Genomic DNA, 16943 nt, shown 5'->3' on the forward strand with positions numbered 1-16943 from the left:
AAAGAACCTAACAACAAAGTCAATAACATTAATTCTGTATTACAAATCTCATCATAAAAGTGTATCAGGACAGCATATATGTTGTCATTATGCCAATAATATTGAAATACTTGTGAACAGTTGTTTTACAAATTTGTATTATAGCTACCCAACTTTTCTCTTCAATAACCAAAAAAGTGCATTTTTATATGTTTTAAATGCTTTAAATCCCAGTATAAACTTCATAGTCCTTTATATGTATGTATATATTTATATTTACATACGCACACACACACAAACAAAACACCGACGTGGATTTCCAAATCATGTTCATTTCATCTTTTCTTTGACACTCTTTTCTGATTAGTGATAGAAAAATCAATGTAGTCAGCATCATAAAAGCTTTACCGCTACAATATATTTTTTTTTTTTCAGATATTTCAAGCTTAAACTCGGCCAATTAGGATTTCTTCTTTCTCCCTTTCTTTTCCATGAATTGGATAACTCAACTTGAATAACCAGGCTAAGTTACTGATCATAACTTCAAGAGAAAAAGTTTGATCTGAGTAGGTTCCTGTCCATGACCTTGCTCAGCAGCAAACTCTTCTCTGCTTCCCCATGGTCACTGCTTTGCCATGCTGGCAATATTCTCATGGACACAGTCTCCACTGACCTTCAATTACATGCTTCAATCTGATATCTTCTAGGTCCTTGATCTGCTAACTCATACTCTTTCTCACTCCCGGGAAATGTATTCTTTCTCCATTTAATGGATAACAGAAAAATGCCCTGCCTACTCTCCCTGTGTTATACTTAGGAAGAGGATTACATAGACTGTGCTCACAATGCTCAAGACTAACTTCAGGTTTGGTCATACCCATGGAATTCAGTATGGAATACTGAGAATTGAGCCCCTGGACCTCACTATGTTTGCCGACCTATAAATTCTCAGCAGGTAAACTGGCTCTTAGATTTCATTGCATTCAAACTATTTCTATTACTTCATAACAGATGCATTTCTGTTATTATTTATGTAAAACAGAATTAACATATCTAATGAAAGAATGTACCAAACTGGTCATAGGAAGAGAGCTCCAGGTCATCTTGCCAAGGAAGATGTTGCCCAGAACTGGCTGTAAGAATGGATACCTGTCAAGCTAACTCCAGAATCTCATCTGGATCAAATATTACAGCATAAGGCCATTATACATGTGGAGTGTGTAACTAATGATCCTTATGGTGATTTTAGACTCAAGTAAGTTTTTGATTGCCTTCTTAAACAGTACCTGAAAGTACGTGGGTCCTCACCAATTCTATTGAACATAAATACATCAGCATATTTTGTACCTCATGCTCTCAGAGTTTTACGTACATGATTCCACATCTTCAGTTTTAGTTTGTGCCAGCACCATCAAAAGAAAATGGTTTTATTTAGAGTCTATAAGACTAAAAAAGCATGAATTTAGTGAGGAAAACCCTGCTTTCCTGTGCAGGGTTTTTGTCCCAAAGCCCTTTCCTCAGAATTCCACAATATTAAATTTCTGTATCTATAATAGCTATTAATACCCAGGTCTATAAGTTTTTTAAATGAAAACTACAATAGAGCTGCTCAACATTTTTCTTTTACAAAAGATCTTCAATTACATACAGCTCTGGTGTGTTTACCCAATACATGACAAGACTTGTTATTGGCTGCTTTCAAATATTCACCATGATTTGTTATAAAATATTTAAGTGTGCTGAATTTGTGTTCATAAGTGACAGTGTCCTTTTCAGGGAGGCCTAGTCAAACTATACTTGAGCAGTGAGGTTCATGTCACACAGGAGAGTCATTTGATGATAAGAAAAGAAAGAAGTCACTGTTAGGGTGGCAAGAAAAGTCTGAGTGATCTTCCTACCTAGTGCCAGGCAGAAGTCAGTTATTATTGATTCCATAAGCTGAATCACACAGAATTCACTCTCTCTGGGACTTGGCCAGAAACAAGGTTTATTAAGCCTTACATCACTTTATCATCAAGGTTAACTCCTCACTCTAAGGGCCATTAAGAGAGCTTTATTATTAGTTTGTAATTTTGTATGTTTTAAGTGGAATGACATTATTTTGCCCAAGTGAATAAAATGAAGTACAGTAATTGTAATTGCTATTGCCAGACTCCGTAGTGAGCCTCACAGGATTTTCCAAAAGTAAAATGACAATGCATCATCATCAACCTGGCCACTATCCCTCCATGATCATTCCTGGCATATTTCCAACATTCTCAATAATTCTTGGGTGTCCCTGCATAAGATATACGACATGTCAAAGTCCAGATTCATTACCTTTCTACTATTTTTTCTCTTAGTACAAGATAATCCTTCATCATTGACTCATTTTTAAAAGGAGTCCTCCAGTTAAAAATATATCAAGCTCTTACCACAAGATTTCTTGACACTGACTCGTTATTATAGAAAAGAATATGTTCAAGAAAACTAATGGGTGGTATAATGGCCAAGTGACAAAGCACAGCACTATACACATACAAAGATGGATAGCATTGACATAAGATGATAAACTGTAGTACCTGAACGTTCATGGTGATTTAAATTGTATTCAGTTAATAAAAGAGCAGTTGAGAATTAAGGAGAACCAACACATCACAAAGAATCTGAATATAACAAATTCTTAATGCCTTAAGGCCTATGGTACCTGGATCCTGACAGATCATTTCATCACTTCCTGCTCATTCCCCTGCACATTTTACTTCATATTCCCGTAGTTGATAGTGTCTGTAGGCAACAGTGTGTGATGTGTTACTGCATATAACACACACACAAACACACTGTGATCAGCCAGTATGAGCTCTTGACAATTCCTTCACCACTTCATACCTCTGTACATCCCTGGGACTTTTTTTCCTAGTACCTAGTCTCTACTTAAAACTGCTTTGCTTCCTTTATTCTTTCCTCAACTAATGTAGGACCATAGTAGTTCTGGTTCTTCTATAAATTTTCAGTTCAGTTACGATAAACATAGGTGTTAAAATTTGTTATATTCGGATTCTTTTGTGATAAAGATGAAGAGCTCTGATGCTATACCTCCGAATCACAGTGTTGTAAACCAAAGTTATCTCAATTAAAAAAAAATAATCACTCGCTATGTAACAGAAAAATTGAAATATTTGTTTTGAAGCCATTTTGAAATAAAGACTAAACTGGAAGTAACGTAAGATAAAATATGGATGTCACATTTGATAAGGTTACTTCTCACAAAAATGAAGCATAGTCACAAGCGGGGACAAGGCTTAAAATTTGTCTACCAGTTTGATGGGTTATCACTGAGGCAGTTCTAGTTCCCTCAAACATAGTAATGATATTTCAATAAAATCAAACCTAAATTCTGTTTATATTACATTCTGCTGGAAAATCTGTTGCATACAATACTGGAATTAGTACAGATAAATAAGCAATCTTCATAAAAATTGTATTTGCCCATTATTTTTAGAACATGCCTGGAAACTTCTGTATCATTCAACATAATACTCAAAGAGGACTATAAAGAACTCTTTATCTGAATGTGCACAGGTATTGGTACAATAGAAATACCCACTAAATAAAGGAAGGAACAGATAAACTAAGTTAAAAAATGTCTAAATAGTTTACTTTAAACTACAATTGGTTTCCAAAATACTGAAGTAATTAAAGCAATCATGTCACACATCTGATTTGTTTCTTGGAACAGCATGAGAAAATTTAGGCTAGGTGAGTTCAATAAATTATTTAGGTAAAGATACATCTCAAAAGCAATATGAATCTGTAAAGGTACTTGTATTTGCTCAGCAGGCAGAAATTAGGCTCACTAGAGGCAATTATGTAGTTGATACACCACCTGTTGAACACTCTTAGGTTATTTTCTGTATTTAATATGACAATATGTATTTCATAGGATTATTGTGAGATACATATTTAAAATACAATACTACCATTAAGGATCAGTTCAATAACTGGGAAAGAACATGCCCCCTTTCTCTCTAGCCTTCTAGTTAATTCATAGTAGGCTGCATTTTGATACGACACCTGATTTGTGCAGTAGATTAGTGTGCATCATTTCGCATTATTTATCAATTACTTTTATATTTCAATAGAAAATATGGGATATTATTTGAGGGCTATTTATATGTGTGTGTTATGTGAATGTTGTGTTCCCTTCTGTACCTTGTTGTTGTTTTTTTTTAAAGATATATTTATTTATGCATACAAGAACTGGGGTGTAGGCCAGAGATGCAGGGAGTGAGAGGATTCACCAGAGACAGAGTGGGAAACAGAACAGGCAGACTGACTGAAGTACACTGCTGAGGGGAGCAGGAGAGGTCTGCTGCAGCATATGGGTAGCTCCCTGACTGGGGATCGAACTCCTGCTGCAGTGGCCGCGAACAGCTCCATAGGTTGCATCTTAACCCTTTGCACCACCAGGTGCAGATACACAGAGGCCCTGTACCTTGCTATTTTTATTCAGCAGCATGAATTACACAATTTCCACATAGACACATTTGAATTTTTAAATTATGACAGAGTATTTCATAGTATGTATATTCTAAGATTATTTAGTCAGTCCTAGATTTATGGACATTTAGATGATTTTTCAAGATACATGCTCTTACAAATTAAAATCCAACAAACATTTTCATATATATTATTCTGCAAGTTTTTTTTCTTAATTTTTTTTTTTTTTAAGTACATACCAAATTTGAAATTACTGGACCAACGGCAACTTTTTTATTTGTTGTTAGGTAGCAGTTTATTTCAAAATTTCATGATACACACAGCAATTATCAATCAAGATTCTTCTATTATCTTTATTATTTCTCTATTATCTATCTATGTAGACAGAACACAATGCAAATGGCTTATATCTTTACTTCGATATCAAAGGACTGAGCTGTAAGACTTGAGGCAGGAGCTGGATTAATATCTGATGGTCAAGACTAATGATCATCCCCCAGCTGGCCAGAGATGTTAGTAAAGACCCACTTGTGGCCTCTCCTTGGGGCCTAGACTTTGTCACACTATGGCAGCTGGTTTTACTGTGGTCCCAGGGTTGAGGGCTTTGAAATTTCAGGACTAAGTTTGGAATGTACAATTCAAATCAAAAACACAGCTTGGTTTCACGTGGGTTTTACCTAAAGGGAGCAAAGAGGAAGGCCCTAGGGAATGCATGAGACATAAGTGTTTCAATTATACCTCAAAAATTAAAAAAAAAAAAAAAGTAGGGACAAGTTTTGATTTTTTATGAATAAAAGTAGCAACATGATTCTAGGGAAACACGAGAAACACCATGTAGTGATCTTGCAATTCCTGTGTAGTCTAGAGAACAGAAATAATTGTTTATAAAAAGTGGAAAAGGAAGCTTCCATGTGGAGAAGAAAAATGAGAGTTGGAAAGAGAGGGTTTTATGGGCTTTCTGTGGACTTCCAGCTTCTCATTTAACTCCTTTTGAGACCAGTCTGCAGGCATCCCCACAAATTCTAAGACACATTCTGTTTCTTGCAGAACATTTTCATTATCAATCACATTCATATTTCCTTGTTTGTTTGTTTGGCTTAAAGCTAGCATAAAGAGGTCTCTCTTACTTTCAACCCAGAGTATTCAACTAATAAAATAACTATCACATAATCCAGTATATTTAAAGTTACAAAATCAATCCTTTTCTCTCCTGTAGGCAGATCGACAGAGGAAGCCAATCATAATTAGCTTATTTGGTGAATGTAGAAGCAACACAAAATGAGTTAGCTAAATTGAAGTGTTAATCGTGTCTGACTCACATAGCCTTATGCTATAATGTCATAATAGCAAGGCTTGATTTTGCCAGTGGTTTTGAAATAGTCCATATTTTAAGGCTCTATCTGTGGACAGTACTTGAAATAATACTTATTTCCAACATTATCATCTGTGAATAATTACATCTGTCTTCATGACTGATCAATCCCCATTTTGGCACTATTTCTTTATATATCATGATGTACTCTATTAAGTTCAAGTTAAATCTCATGAGAGACTCTGTTCATCTCTCTTCTTATCTAATAAATGCTGATTTAAAAAACTAAAACTTAGAGAAAATAAATTATTCCTCCTATTTTCAACTCTTCAGCAATAGCACACTATTATCCCTAATTACTAATGACAATAATGGCATTATTAGCAGAACTTGTTGCCAGGAATAAATAAGAAAATAAGAAAATTCAGTAAAATCATAACTGGAAGCTCTATTCAAATATGAAATATCATTTAAAATATTCTTGTCTCTTCATTGTTATATGACCTTCCTAATAAGAAATGTGAATATCTTTTCCTTTAGTCACCACTTGTCATTTAGCAACCAATGCTAAAAGGTGGTAGAATAAAATACAGAGATAACTCAAACTGATATTAGCCATGAGTCATGTCACCTCGCTGTGTAACTGAGCTTCTAAATGACCATGTTACACAGTCTCAAATTGGGGTGGATAGAATTTATTCTTATGGTTAGATGAATGGATGAATGGGTGCTTGAATGGATGATGGATGGAGTATTGAAAAATCACTGAGCATTTTGTTTATAGTAAGTAAAATGATAAAGGATAATTTGAGACTGAAAAGGCAAATATCAGTTACAAAGAGATCCAGATATGTATGCTGGAATAATGAATATATACTCCTGGGTTTAAGCGCAAAGCTGCCTGTCAGTAACATGGACAAGTAAGTAAGATGATGTGAGACATGGAGAAACCTCAAATAGAAAGCTAGAGGAGGGAGAAGCAAAGTGAGGAAGGGGAACACTAGACTATGGTACAGGACTTTAGGTGCCTTGGTGGTAGGTGTGGTGTGGTAACATACAATTGATGGCTGTGATCCTACATCTCTAAGTCATATGCAATATTGTAAACCAATCTTGCCTCAGTAACAACTAATTTGGGTACATAAAAATAACAACACCTTCTATATTTGGCCAAGTATGAAGGAGTTAAAAACAACCTAATCTGAAGGATCAAAGAATGTAAAAGTTGGGCCTTTCTGGTGGTGCAAGGGGTAAAGTCTCAGCACTATCAAGCTATGCCCAGTCACTACAGCATGAGTTCAATTCCTGGTCAGGGAGCAACCCACATGGCACAGCAGACCTCTCCTTTCTCGCCCGCTGTTCCCCTCAGCAGTGTTTCAGTAGATCTGCCTATTCTGCTCCCCACTCTGTCCTTGGTGAATTCTCTCATCCCCCACACCTCTAGCCTTTACCCCAGTACTTGTTTGTATAAATAAATAAATCTTTAAAAAAATAATGTAAAAATTAAAATTCATTCTGTAAGACACTTTTGTTTAGGGAACACACCTGGAGCCAGACCTACTGAGCTCTTATCTTCATTCTTTACTGACATCGTGACCTTGGACATAAAACCTATCTCTGTCTCAGATTCCTCATTTATAAAAAATAATATTAATGATATTATTCATATGGTTGTGTTGATTGAAAAGTAAAAAAACTGAAGACACTTACACAAATGTCTACTGTGGTAAAAATTTAATAAGGCTAACTATTATGATTAAAATGTGAATACAACTCTTCATAACACAAACATTATTTTGGAAGATCAGGCCAATGTCTAGGGGACTACTTAAAATTTTTTGGTAGATTTACATCATTTGGATATCTGGGAGAAACATAAAAAGCAGTATGTGTGCTTATTTAAGTCCTTCTTTGCTCCTAACGTTTTCTTTAGTCTTAATTTATTTACTTCACTATGACAGACACTTCCTTGTTTTGTTTGTTTGTTTGTTTGTTTGTTTGTTTGTTTTTTGGACATTTGTGCATCTAATCTTTTATGTGTTTTTTTTAATTTTTTTCCTTTTTTTTTTCAGAAGAGAGCTGGACAACTTTGCTTTAAAAGGATAGTTTTATACATCATCTATCTGAAAGGAAGCTCTTGCCTCTCTAAATATATATTAATAAAACCTGTCTTTATAAAATATTTATTATGAATTGAACACTGTACTAAATTGCTTTTCCTTCCTTTCTTCCCTCCCTCCCTGCCTGCCTGTCTTCCATTCTACCTACCTACCTACCAGCACACTTCATTGTTACAATGAAATAGTTACTGGTATTATCTCTGGAATACAGAAGCACAGATTGAGGGGTGGTAGGCCTCCTTGGTGGCACAAGGGGTTGAGAGCAGCATTGTGAAGCTGTCCACAGCTTCTGCAGCACGAGTTCGATCCCAAACCAGGGAGCTACCCACATATCTCAGCAGACTTCTCCTGATTCGCCTGCTGCTCCCCTCAGGAGCGTACTTCGGTCTATCTCTGCCTGTTCTATTCCCCACTCTATCTCTAGTGAATCCTCTCACCTCCCACATCTCTGGCCTGTACCCAAGTTCTTGCAATCATAAATAAACAAATCTTAAAAAACAAACAAACAAAAAAAAAAACAAATTGAGGGGTGGAGAAAAAGACATGTTTCCACGGTCACCCTTCTAGTAAGAGGTAAAGCCAGAACCTTAATTCAGGCTATCAGGATTTACAGAGATCTTACTAGTTGCCAGGCTCAGAGTCAAGCACTTCATATGAATGCTGCTGAACTTTACCAAATGTCATAAAATACATGTCACTACCCATTAGGACTCAAAGTGTAGTTGGACACTTGAAAGATTCTTTCATCCAACACATTTGTTTTGGAATGTGCTGAATTTCAGGGACCAAAGTAAATGCTACAGACACAATAATAAACAAAACATTTCTTTAACGCAAGCAGAGGTTGAAGTTAGAACCAGATATACGGCAAGTAAGGCATACAGGTTACTGTGTACTCTGCTACCCTTAGCAGATGGCCACACAATAGATTGGGGCCAACACTGAGCAATTTTTTGTGTGTATATGTATTAAATATATATAATTAGTTATTTAAGACAACTATTAAGTTATGGCGTAAAAAAGGAGAAGGAAAATCAGATATTAAGTGGGCACAGTGTTGGCCAAATACATACATGTCGACAAATTATATATATATATATATATATATATATAATTGTATTGTGTGTGTGCATGTCTGTGTGTGTGTGTTGCTGTTTATTGGACACTCAGTAAAGCTATAGAGAAGATCAAAACATGGCCTTAGACTTCAAGGGTGATAAAATTTAATAATTTGATTCCAAACATGATTATAAATCTTAAACTATTTTAATAGGAATATAAAAAACCGCTGATTAGATGATGTCTGAGGAAGAAAAATTATCATGAAAATTAGACTGATTTCACTTCTCCATCAAATAATAACAGGAACAGAAATATAGAAGTTATGATTGTTATTTTATTATGTATCCAAGTAATATTTAGTTTGAACTAAGAATTTCTTGGCTAATTAAAGAGTATCCAAACCACCACACATAATCCCTCTCATTATTTGGTTTACTGGTCAATATACAGTTATTGTGACAACTCCCTCTTCCTTTCTATGCCCATAAATTGCTTTTCACATCAACTTCTTCCATTTTTCTGATTTATGGTGCTACATGAAATCATTTTTCAAAAATTAAGAGAGATAGTTCATGGTTTTCTGTATTCTGCCCATTTCAACTTTAATTCAGATTCCAAACTTGTTCTAGGTAAAACAAAAGGGAAAAAAAATCTCTCTATCCTCATTTTCCAGATTTTTTTTTGACACTTTACTGAACCTGAAATCCTGACTTTGGTAACAGTGTAAAGAAAGCTGTGTTTAAGTGACGATGAAAAACTGCTAGAGTAAAAATGAATTCTACTGTCCAAATAAAAACTTTTGAATGCATAAAAATAGATACAACTGAGCACACAAATAGTTCTGTAAAATTTTCACTTGATAAGGCAAAATGAGAGGGTTCATGGACTTGAGAATCAGATAGATCTAGGTTCAAATTATAGTTATAATTAATCCAGCAAACATTGAACAGTTTACTTCACTCTAGTTAAGTCTCAGGGGTGATAATTAAGTAACAAGTTATTGTGAAGTTAAGTATAGCAAGTTACTTGCTCTATAGGAAATAGGATAAAAAGATAATTTCTTATTATATGTAGATTGGTGAAAAGGGATACAGTTGCTTGTCTTATTTCCTTCAGTAAACATTAATTAACTATTTTTATCAACACTGAGTTTTTAGTGGGACATAATACAAAATGTCTTCCAGTAAAAATGGCCAATACCTCAGATTGCCTGACTGGAGCAAATACTTCCTTCCTTAAAAGTCTGAGTCATATTTATCCCAGGATCACCAGGTGCTAGCTGCCAGCATCCTCAGATAATTTCCTGTCCAGCTGGATTTCTCATGAAAACTATCTGCTGCCTAAGTGCTATCTTTTTATATCCTACATCCAAGATTATTCTCACACCTCTACCCTTAGAATATAGCAGAGCAGTGAGGCTGGGTTCCTGTCCTGGAGGATTACTCCACTAAGTAGTCCCAGTTTGTCTTTCTCTTCATTTAATAGACAACTAGAGACAACTGCCATCCTTTAAATCCTTGACCCTTAAATTATATTTCCCCAATAAAGTCTATCACCCATATTACATGACATTGCAATGTTAGCATTTGCTCACCCTGACACATAAACAAAAAATAAGGCATGACTTCTTTTCTCAGTGACTTAAAATATTTAGATGATATGTTTTATATTATGTCAAAGGCATTGACATATTCTACTTAGAAAAATATTCAATGGCTTAATTTTTAAGAAAAGCCAATGTTTGCTTTTTATAGTGAATCTCAGATTCCCTTGGTAACAAAATAAGTAGTAAGTTGTTGTGGCAGCTGGGAATGGATAAGTTATATGTGATCATGACCAGTATCTCTGCCTGGTTGCTTCAGTCCATTTGGGTTCTGGTATAATTTAGAAAAGACAGAGACCATCCTATGTTTTCAGAATCATAAAAATTAATATTGACCTACTGGTGTCCACTGGTTAATAGGAGTTGGCAGTGCTACATATCAAATCCTGTTCAAAGTTTTAACTTGGACTCAATTGATAAACAAATAAAATGTGATAAAGCCATGCAATAGAATTATTCAGCAATAATAAAAATGAAGTGATGATACATGCTACAACATGGATGAAACTTGAAAACATATCCTAAGTGAGAGAAGCTGCAAAGGACCCACAGCATGTCTGATCCCATTTATGGAAAGTGTCCACAAGAAGAACAGAAAGTGCATTACAGCTTGCAAAAGTCTGCAAATAAGTATGGAATTTATCTTGAAGATGACAAAAATATCCCAAATTTGACTGTAGCCAACTTTGTGAATATATCATTTAAATGGGTAGTTTTTTAAAATTTATATCTTAATAAAGTTGTTTAAAACAGTCAAGGGTGAGATGGGCATTTGGATAAATGACCATGACAGTCTTCCAACTACAATATCAAGTGAGAAGCGAACACAGTGCACTCTCTACAGAGAAACCAAAGGGCCTACTCCTGGGTTTGACCTACATGTTGCTAATCTACTCAGAATTGAACTTGAGCGGTGAAACAATTTTCAGAGAAGATATGTTCAGAGTTGCTAGCTCTGTGAGTGCAAGAGTCTTGTTAAAGGGCTTTATCCAGCCCTTAAGTTGAAAAGAGGACCTCTAGGGTTTTGTTGTTTTTTTTTCTGCTAAGTTGAAGAGTAAAGTATAGAAAATCAAAAGGCTCTAAAATTTTGCCTAAGTCAATTAAATTACACAGGAGCAGTCCTGCCACCAAAGATGGATAAATTGCCACTAGACATGGCAATATGTAAATAATGTTCAGGTAGACATCACGGGAAATATGTATGTTATTATGAAATGGAAGCAGATCTTCTAAATGATCCAACTAGGGTTTATGACATTATTGACAGGGCAGAAAAGATCATTAGCTGTCACTCTATACGGGCCACGCTGGTGGCACTGGAGTCGAGTCTCAGTGCATTCACCACTATCCCAGCCCGGGGAGCTAATCCACATGGCTCAGCAGACCTCTTCTGTCTTGCCCACTGCTCCCTTTATTTATGTATTTCAGTAAATCCATCTGTTCTGCTCCCCACTGTTTCCACCCTACCCCCACCCTGAACCTTTGCCTACACCCCAGTTCTTTCATGAATAAATAAGTAAATAGTCACTTTATAACTATGGGATGGAACTCATCACTGTTAATGGATTTATTTTAAATATAAGGGACTCTGAAGGATCTTGTGAGCACTTGGTATACATACATGAATAAAGTGTACATTATGGAGATGTCTATTATGTAAAATTAGAAAAAAAATCCTCTCCCCTGTAATTTATATAATATGCAGTATGTATTATTTTAAACATGATTCAAAAGATAACAATTATATATTTTCATTACATCAATTACTTTGGAAATAAAGGGGAAGACTTAAAATATATATTTACATACACAAGTCATCAAGGAAGTGTATTGAAATGAGCTAATTAAATGAATACTAAAGGGGACTGATTATAAACATTGAAAAAATTATCAAACAGAGCTTCATCAGGAGAATATACTCAATCTAAAAGGAAAATCTTTCTTTTGTTATTAAGCAAGCTATTGGCAAGATTTAACCATAGCTATTCCAAAGGGAATTGTTGAGAATTGATTATTATTCCACATTACACTTTAAAAGATGACCTGTTTAAACAAAATACACACTCTACCTAAACCAGAATCATGTTTACTTAATTATGTGTGCTGTTTTCTTACGGGGATTTCAATGGTTTTTTAGAAGAAACTAGATTCACTGTGCTCGAAGATATTATCAGTTTTCTAAAGCAGTTCTCATTTTTCTTAAAATCATGACCCATTTGATATCTTAAAAACAGCAACATTAATTTTAATTTGTCATATTGTAGGGTATAAATTGACTAAATGTTAATAGCATTCTTCTTGAGTAATCAGTTCTACATGATTAACCTAAAAATTGCCAAAACATTGTTTACTCTTCATTTGTATCTGAAGGAAAAAAAAGGCATGATGAGTCAGACAGAGTTGAATAATTTACTTTCTGATTTGTATTAAAACTTGCCACGATGATTCATAATCATTTTACTCGATATTTATCCTGACAAAACAGCTTAATTTTGAAAGCAGCTCAATGGAAAATAATTCAGGCCAAAAGATATTCTACTTCATAAGTAAAATTAAGTTGCCAGGAAAATACTACTTTATTTATTTATTTATTTATTAATTATTTATTCATTTGTTTATTTTTGCTTCTTTGTATTTAATGAGAAATGGGAAACACATAACCTCTGAAACCTTGTAAGCACTTTCCTTTGAAGACTTTTTTTTTTTTTAAATAAAATCAAAGTATGTAGCTTGTGGTTTTAACACCATCTAGTGGTCTTTTCTTATGACAGCAAGCAAAAACTAAATAGACAAAGAAACAGGACACAGACCATTGAGCCTTCACATTTGAAACTTTCCATAACTTCCCTTTGAATGCACATATAATCTACAAAGGGGTCCATTACTGAAGAAAGCACCTGGTTATATATTCCAATTAAGAAAAAAATCTTAATTTGCCATCTCCTACTAAAGATGAAGAACTTGAGAGTCACACAAATAGTTTTCACTCTTAAAAATTGTGAGAATGCAAAAAAATAAAGGTCACCTTCAAGGATTAAAATGAAAGTGTTTCCATTAAATAGATAATTCTCACTATAGACTACATTGCAATATAACAGAAAACAATACAGTGAGTTAAATATAATAAAAATTAAAAACTCAAAACTTTAAATTGTTATAAAAAACAATTGTTATAATCTTATAATAGGCCTCCCTGGTGGTGCAAGGGATTAAATACCGCACTATGAAACAATCCACAGCCTCTGCAACACGAGTTTGATCCCCAGCCGGCCAGGGAGCAACCCACATGGCATAGCAGACCTCTCCTGTCTCGCCCACTGCTCCCCTCAGCAGTTTATTTCAGTCAGTCTGCCTGTTCTGCTCCCTACTCTGTCTCTGGTGAATCCTCTCACCCCCCACATCTCTGGCCTATACCCCAGCTCCTGTATGCATAAATAAATCTTTTTTAAAAATCTTTTAATAGGTAACAACTTAAATGTATATGATATAAAACAACTGGATGATTTTAAATACACAGTAGCAAAGTATGGAATGCAGTTAACCTTACATTCTTTCAAAATCATCTGGCATTGAAATGGAAAATTTGGGGGGCTTCCCTGGTGGCACAAGGGGTTAAATCTCAGTACTATCAAGCTATGGCCAGCCACTACAACATGAGTTCAATCCCCAGCCAGGGAGCTAACCCATATTGCACAGCAGACCTCTACTGTCTCGCCCTTTACTCTCCTCAGCAGTGTATTTCAGTCAATCAGCTTGTTCTGCCCACCCCTCTGTCTCTGGTGAATCCTCTCATCCTCACACCTCTGGCCTACACCCCAGTTCTTGTATGCATAAATAAAAATAAATCTTTAAAAATAAATAATGGGAAATTTGGGAACACAGCCTACATATATTCTACACTACCTTTACATATGAACCTTGGTATCATATATATATATATATATATATATATATATATATATATATATATATATACATACACTACACACACACACACACACACACACACCCCCCTCCATATAGTCAAACCTGGCTTACCATGAAGAAATTCTTTGTTTTCAAGTCAAAGGGCTATACCTAGGCTAAAGTAGACTTTAAAGATATAATTGAATTTGTACTTAGTTTACATAAGTATCTATAATCCATTCTAATGAAATAATTTTGTCACATAGTATACATGAACTTCTGTATACTAAATCCAATACTTCTTTTTCACAGATAGTAACACTTAGCTTTGCAAGGCTCACAAAGCCAGAAAAATTGTTACATGACCATTCAGTAGAAGTTTATTAATCCACAAATGAGAAAGGTAAAATGATTTTCCTTTTTACAGATGAGGAAGATGAAACAATTATTACATGAATAAATAAATGACAATCTGAGAAATTCCAAAGCTTATCAAAGTTCTCAAAGCTAGAAAGGGGTGAATGTCCAGGACTCAACTAACCATTGCCATCTGAGAAGACTCCAGGCAAAGAGAGGATGACGGTGTATTTTAATATCATAGGAGGAGATTTTTATTCACTCTTTCAGCAAACATTTAATAACAACTTCCATGCTTACTCATGATTCTAAATGTGTTGCTGTATAAGCCTGGTCTCTATTCTCCATCAATTTATAGCATATTTTTTTAAAGTCATGCACACAAAAACTTATACAATATGGCGACATTTGATAAATTCCATGTGAGCTAATCAGAATTGTGAGGAAGTAGACAATCTTTTGTAGAGCCAACTGGCCAGAAAATGCTTGAACAATCCTGTTGCAGCCTACCCAAGAGCTTTCTAGGCCATTTTCTATATATTCATTTCCTTTGTTAGCAAACATTTGGACTTACACTGTCTTAAGAAGGGTATCACACAGCTAGGTCTAGACTGAATCTTATGGACTGATCTAATAGAAGGTAAGGCAAATTCATATGCCTTGCACCATGTTATGGGAGTTCTGCTACTTCATAATCTTTTAGAAACTAATGGAAAGTAACCTTTCTATTATGATATCCAAGTGAGAAGAAAAAGTGATGACATGTTCTCATTACTGAACATGTTGGCTGTAAGAGACACAAATCACCTCAGGTGAGCACAGTGTTTAATCAGTCATCCTTAAACTTTTGAAACTGTACAAAGAAAATTAACTCTCAGAGGGAAGAAATGATAATGCAGTATCTGATTACAATGTATTGAAGTTTAGTGATTATTAAATCCCTTTGGTTATTTTTTTATGCCTTGAGATTTGATTCCCTTCCTCTCTTCTATGAATAGTTCAATATGGAGGGACTTGAGAAGATTTTCTTTCATTACACCAGCCCATCCTTCAAACCCTTAAAACATCTAATTAAGGAAGGACTCAGAAAAGGTGATGCTTCTACAAATCCTAAAAAAGAATATGATGTTATAGACCAGACTGGTAAAGGGGTGTCTGTCAGACTGAATGTTTTGAATACTCACAAAATTAATGCTACAACCTTATCTCCTTATGATCTTATTTGGAAGAAGTCCTTTTGGAGGTGACTAGTCATGAGGTAGAATCCACATGAATGGGATTAGAGCTCTTATTAAAGTGATCCCACCCCTTACTCCTTCCACCATGTGAGGACACAGAAATATATCCATCACCAGACACTAAATACTCCAGAAACTTATTTTCAGAATACCCAGCCTCCAAAAGCATAAGGGTAAGACATGAACAAAGAGATGAAGATTGAAAATCTCACTGTTTTGGTGGTTTTCCATCAGGTTACATTGAGCCTTTGCTTATTTTTTATAGAAAAAAAATATGGCAGGGCCTCCCTGGTGGCACAGGGGTTAAACACAGTGCTGTCAATATATTACCAACCACTGTTGAGTTCAATTCCCCAGCTTGAGTTCAATTCCCCAGCAGGCCAGGGAGGTGACTCACATGTCATAACAGACCTCAATTGTCTTTCCTGCTACTCCCGTCAAGCAGTACATTTCAGTGGATCTGCCTGTTCTGCTCCCCATTCTACCTCTGGTGAATGCTCTCACACTCCACACCTCTGGCCTGTACCACAGTTCTTGTATGCATAAATAAATAAATCTCAAAAAAATATGGCATGAGTCACATGGCAGAAAGTGTAATAGGTAATATGTATATTTAAGGAATTATAAGGATTTTGAAAATATATCTGTAGGTAATGGTCAGTCCCTCAATTAGGTGTCACATGATCTCAAGTGTATTTTAGCAAATTTGGAGGGAAATTAACTGGCATGGAATTACTGCAAAGGGTAAGACACCAGAGCTAGATAAATGTATTAAATAAATTGCTGAAGTACAATAAGCCTGCTCTAAGTGGTTCATAATTGAAAATAAGGGGAATATTTGGGAATGAAAATGATGCATCTGTGGGGAAAAAAAATCACTGTTGACA

At 35.1% G+C, this 16943-nt stretch overlaps 1 long non-coding RNA gene across 1 annotated transcript in view; it reads left to right on the forward strand.

The window, feature by feature from the left end:
• The window catches only part of LOC119254749 (uncharacterized), a 29251-nt gene extending 21318 nt beyond the window's left edge, over positions 1-7933 (forward strand). Inside the window, exons 3-5 of the long non-coding RNA XR_005127342.2 lie at positions 1022-1234; positions 3461-3540; positions 7843-7933. This is a non-coding gene — a long non-coding RNA (uncharacterized LOC119254749). The remainder of the gene's footprint in view (positions 1-1021; positions 1235-3460; positions 3541-7842) is intronic.
• The last annotated feature ends 9010 nt before the right edge of the window (positions 7934-16943 follow it).

This window comes from Talpa occidentalis, unplaced genomic scaffold (genome assembly GCF_014898055.3).
Source record: "Talpa occidentalis isolate TD23 unplaced genomic scaffold, MPIMG_talOcc4v2.1 talOcc4.3, whole genome shotgun sequence".
NCBI lineage: Eukaryota > Metazoa > Chordata > Mammalia > Eulipotyphla > Talpidae > Talpa > Talpa occidentalis.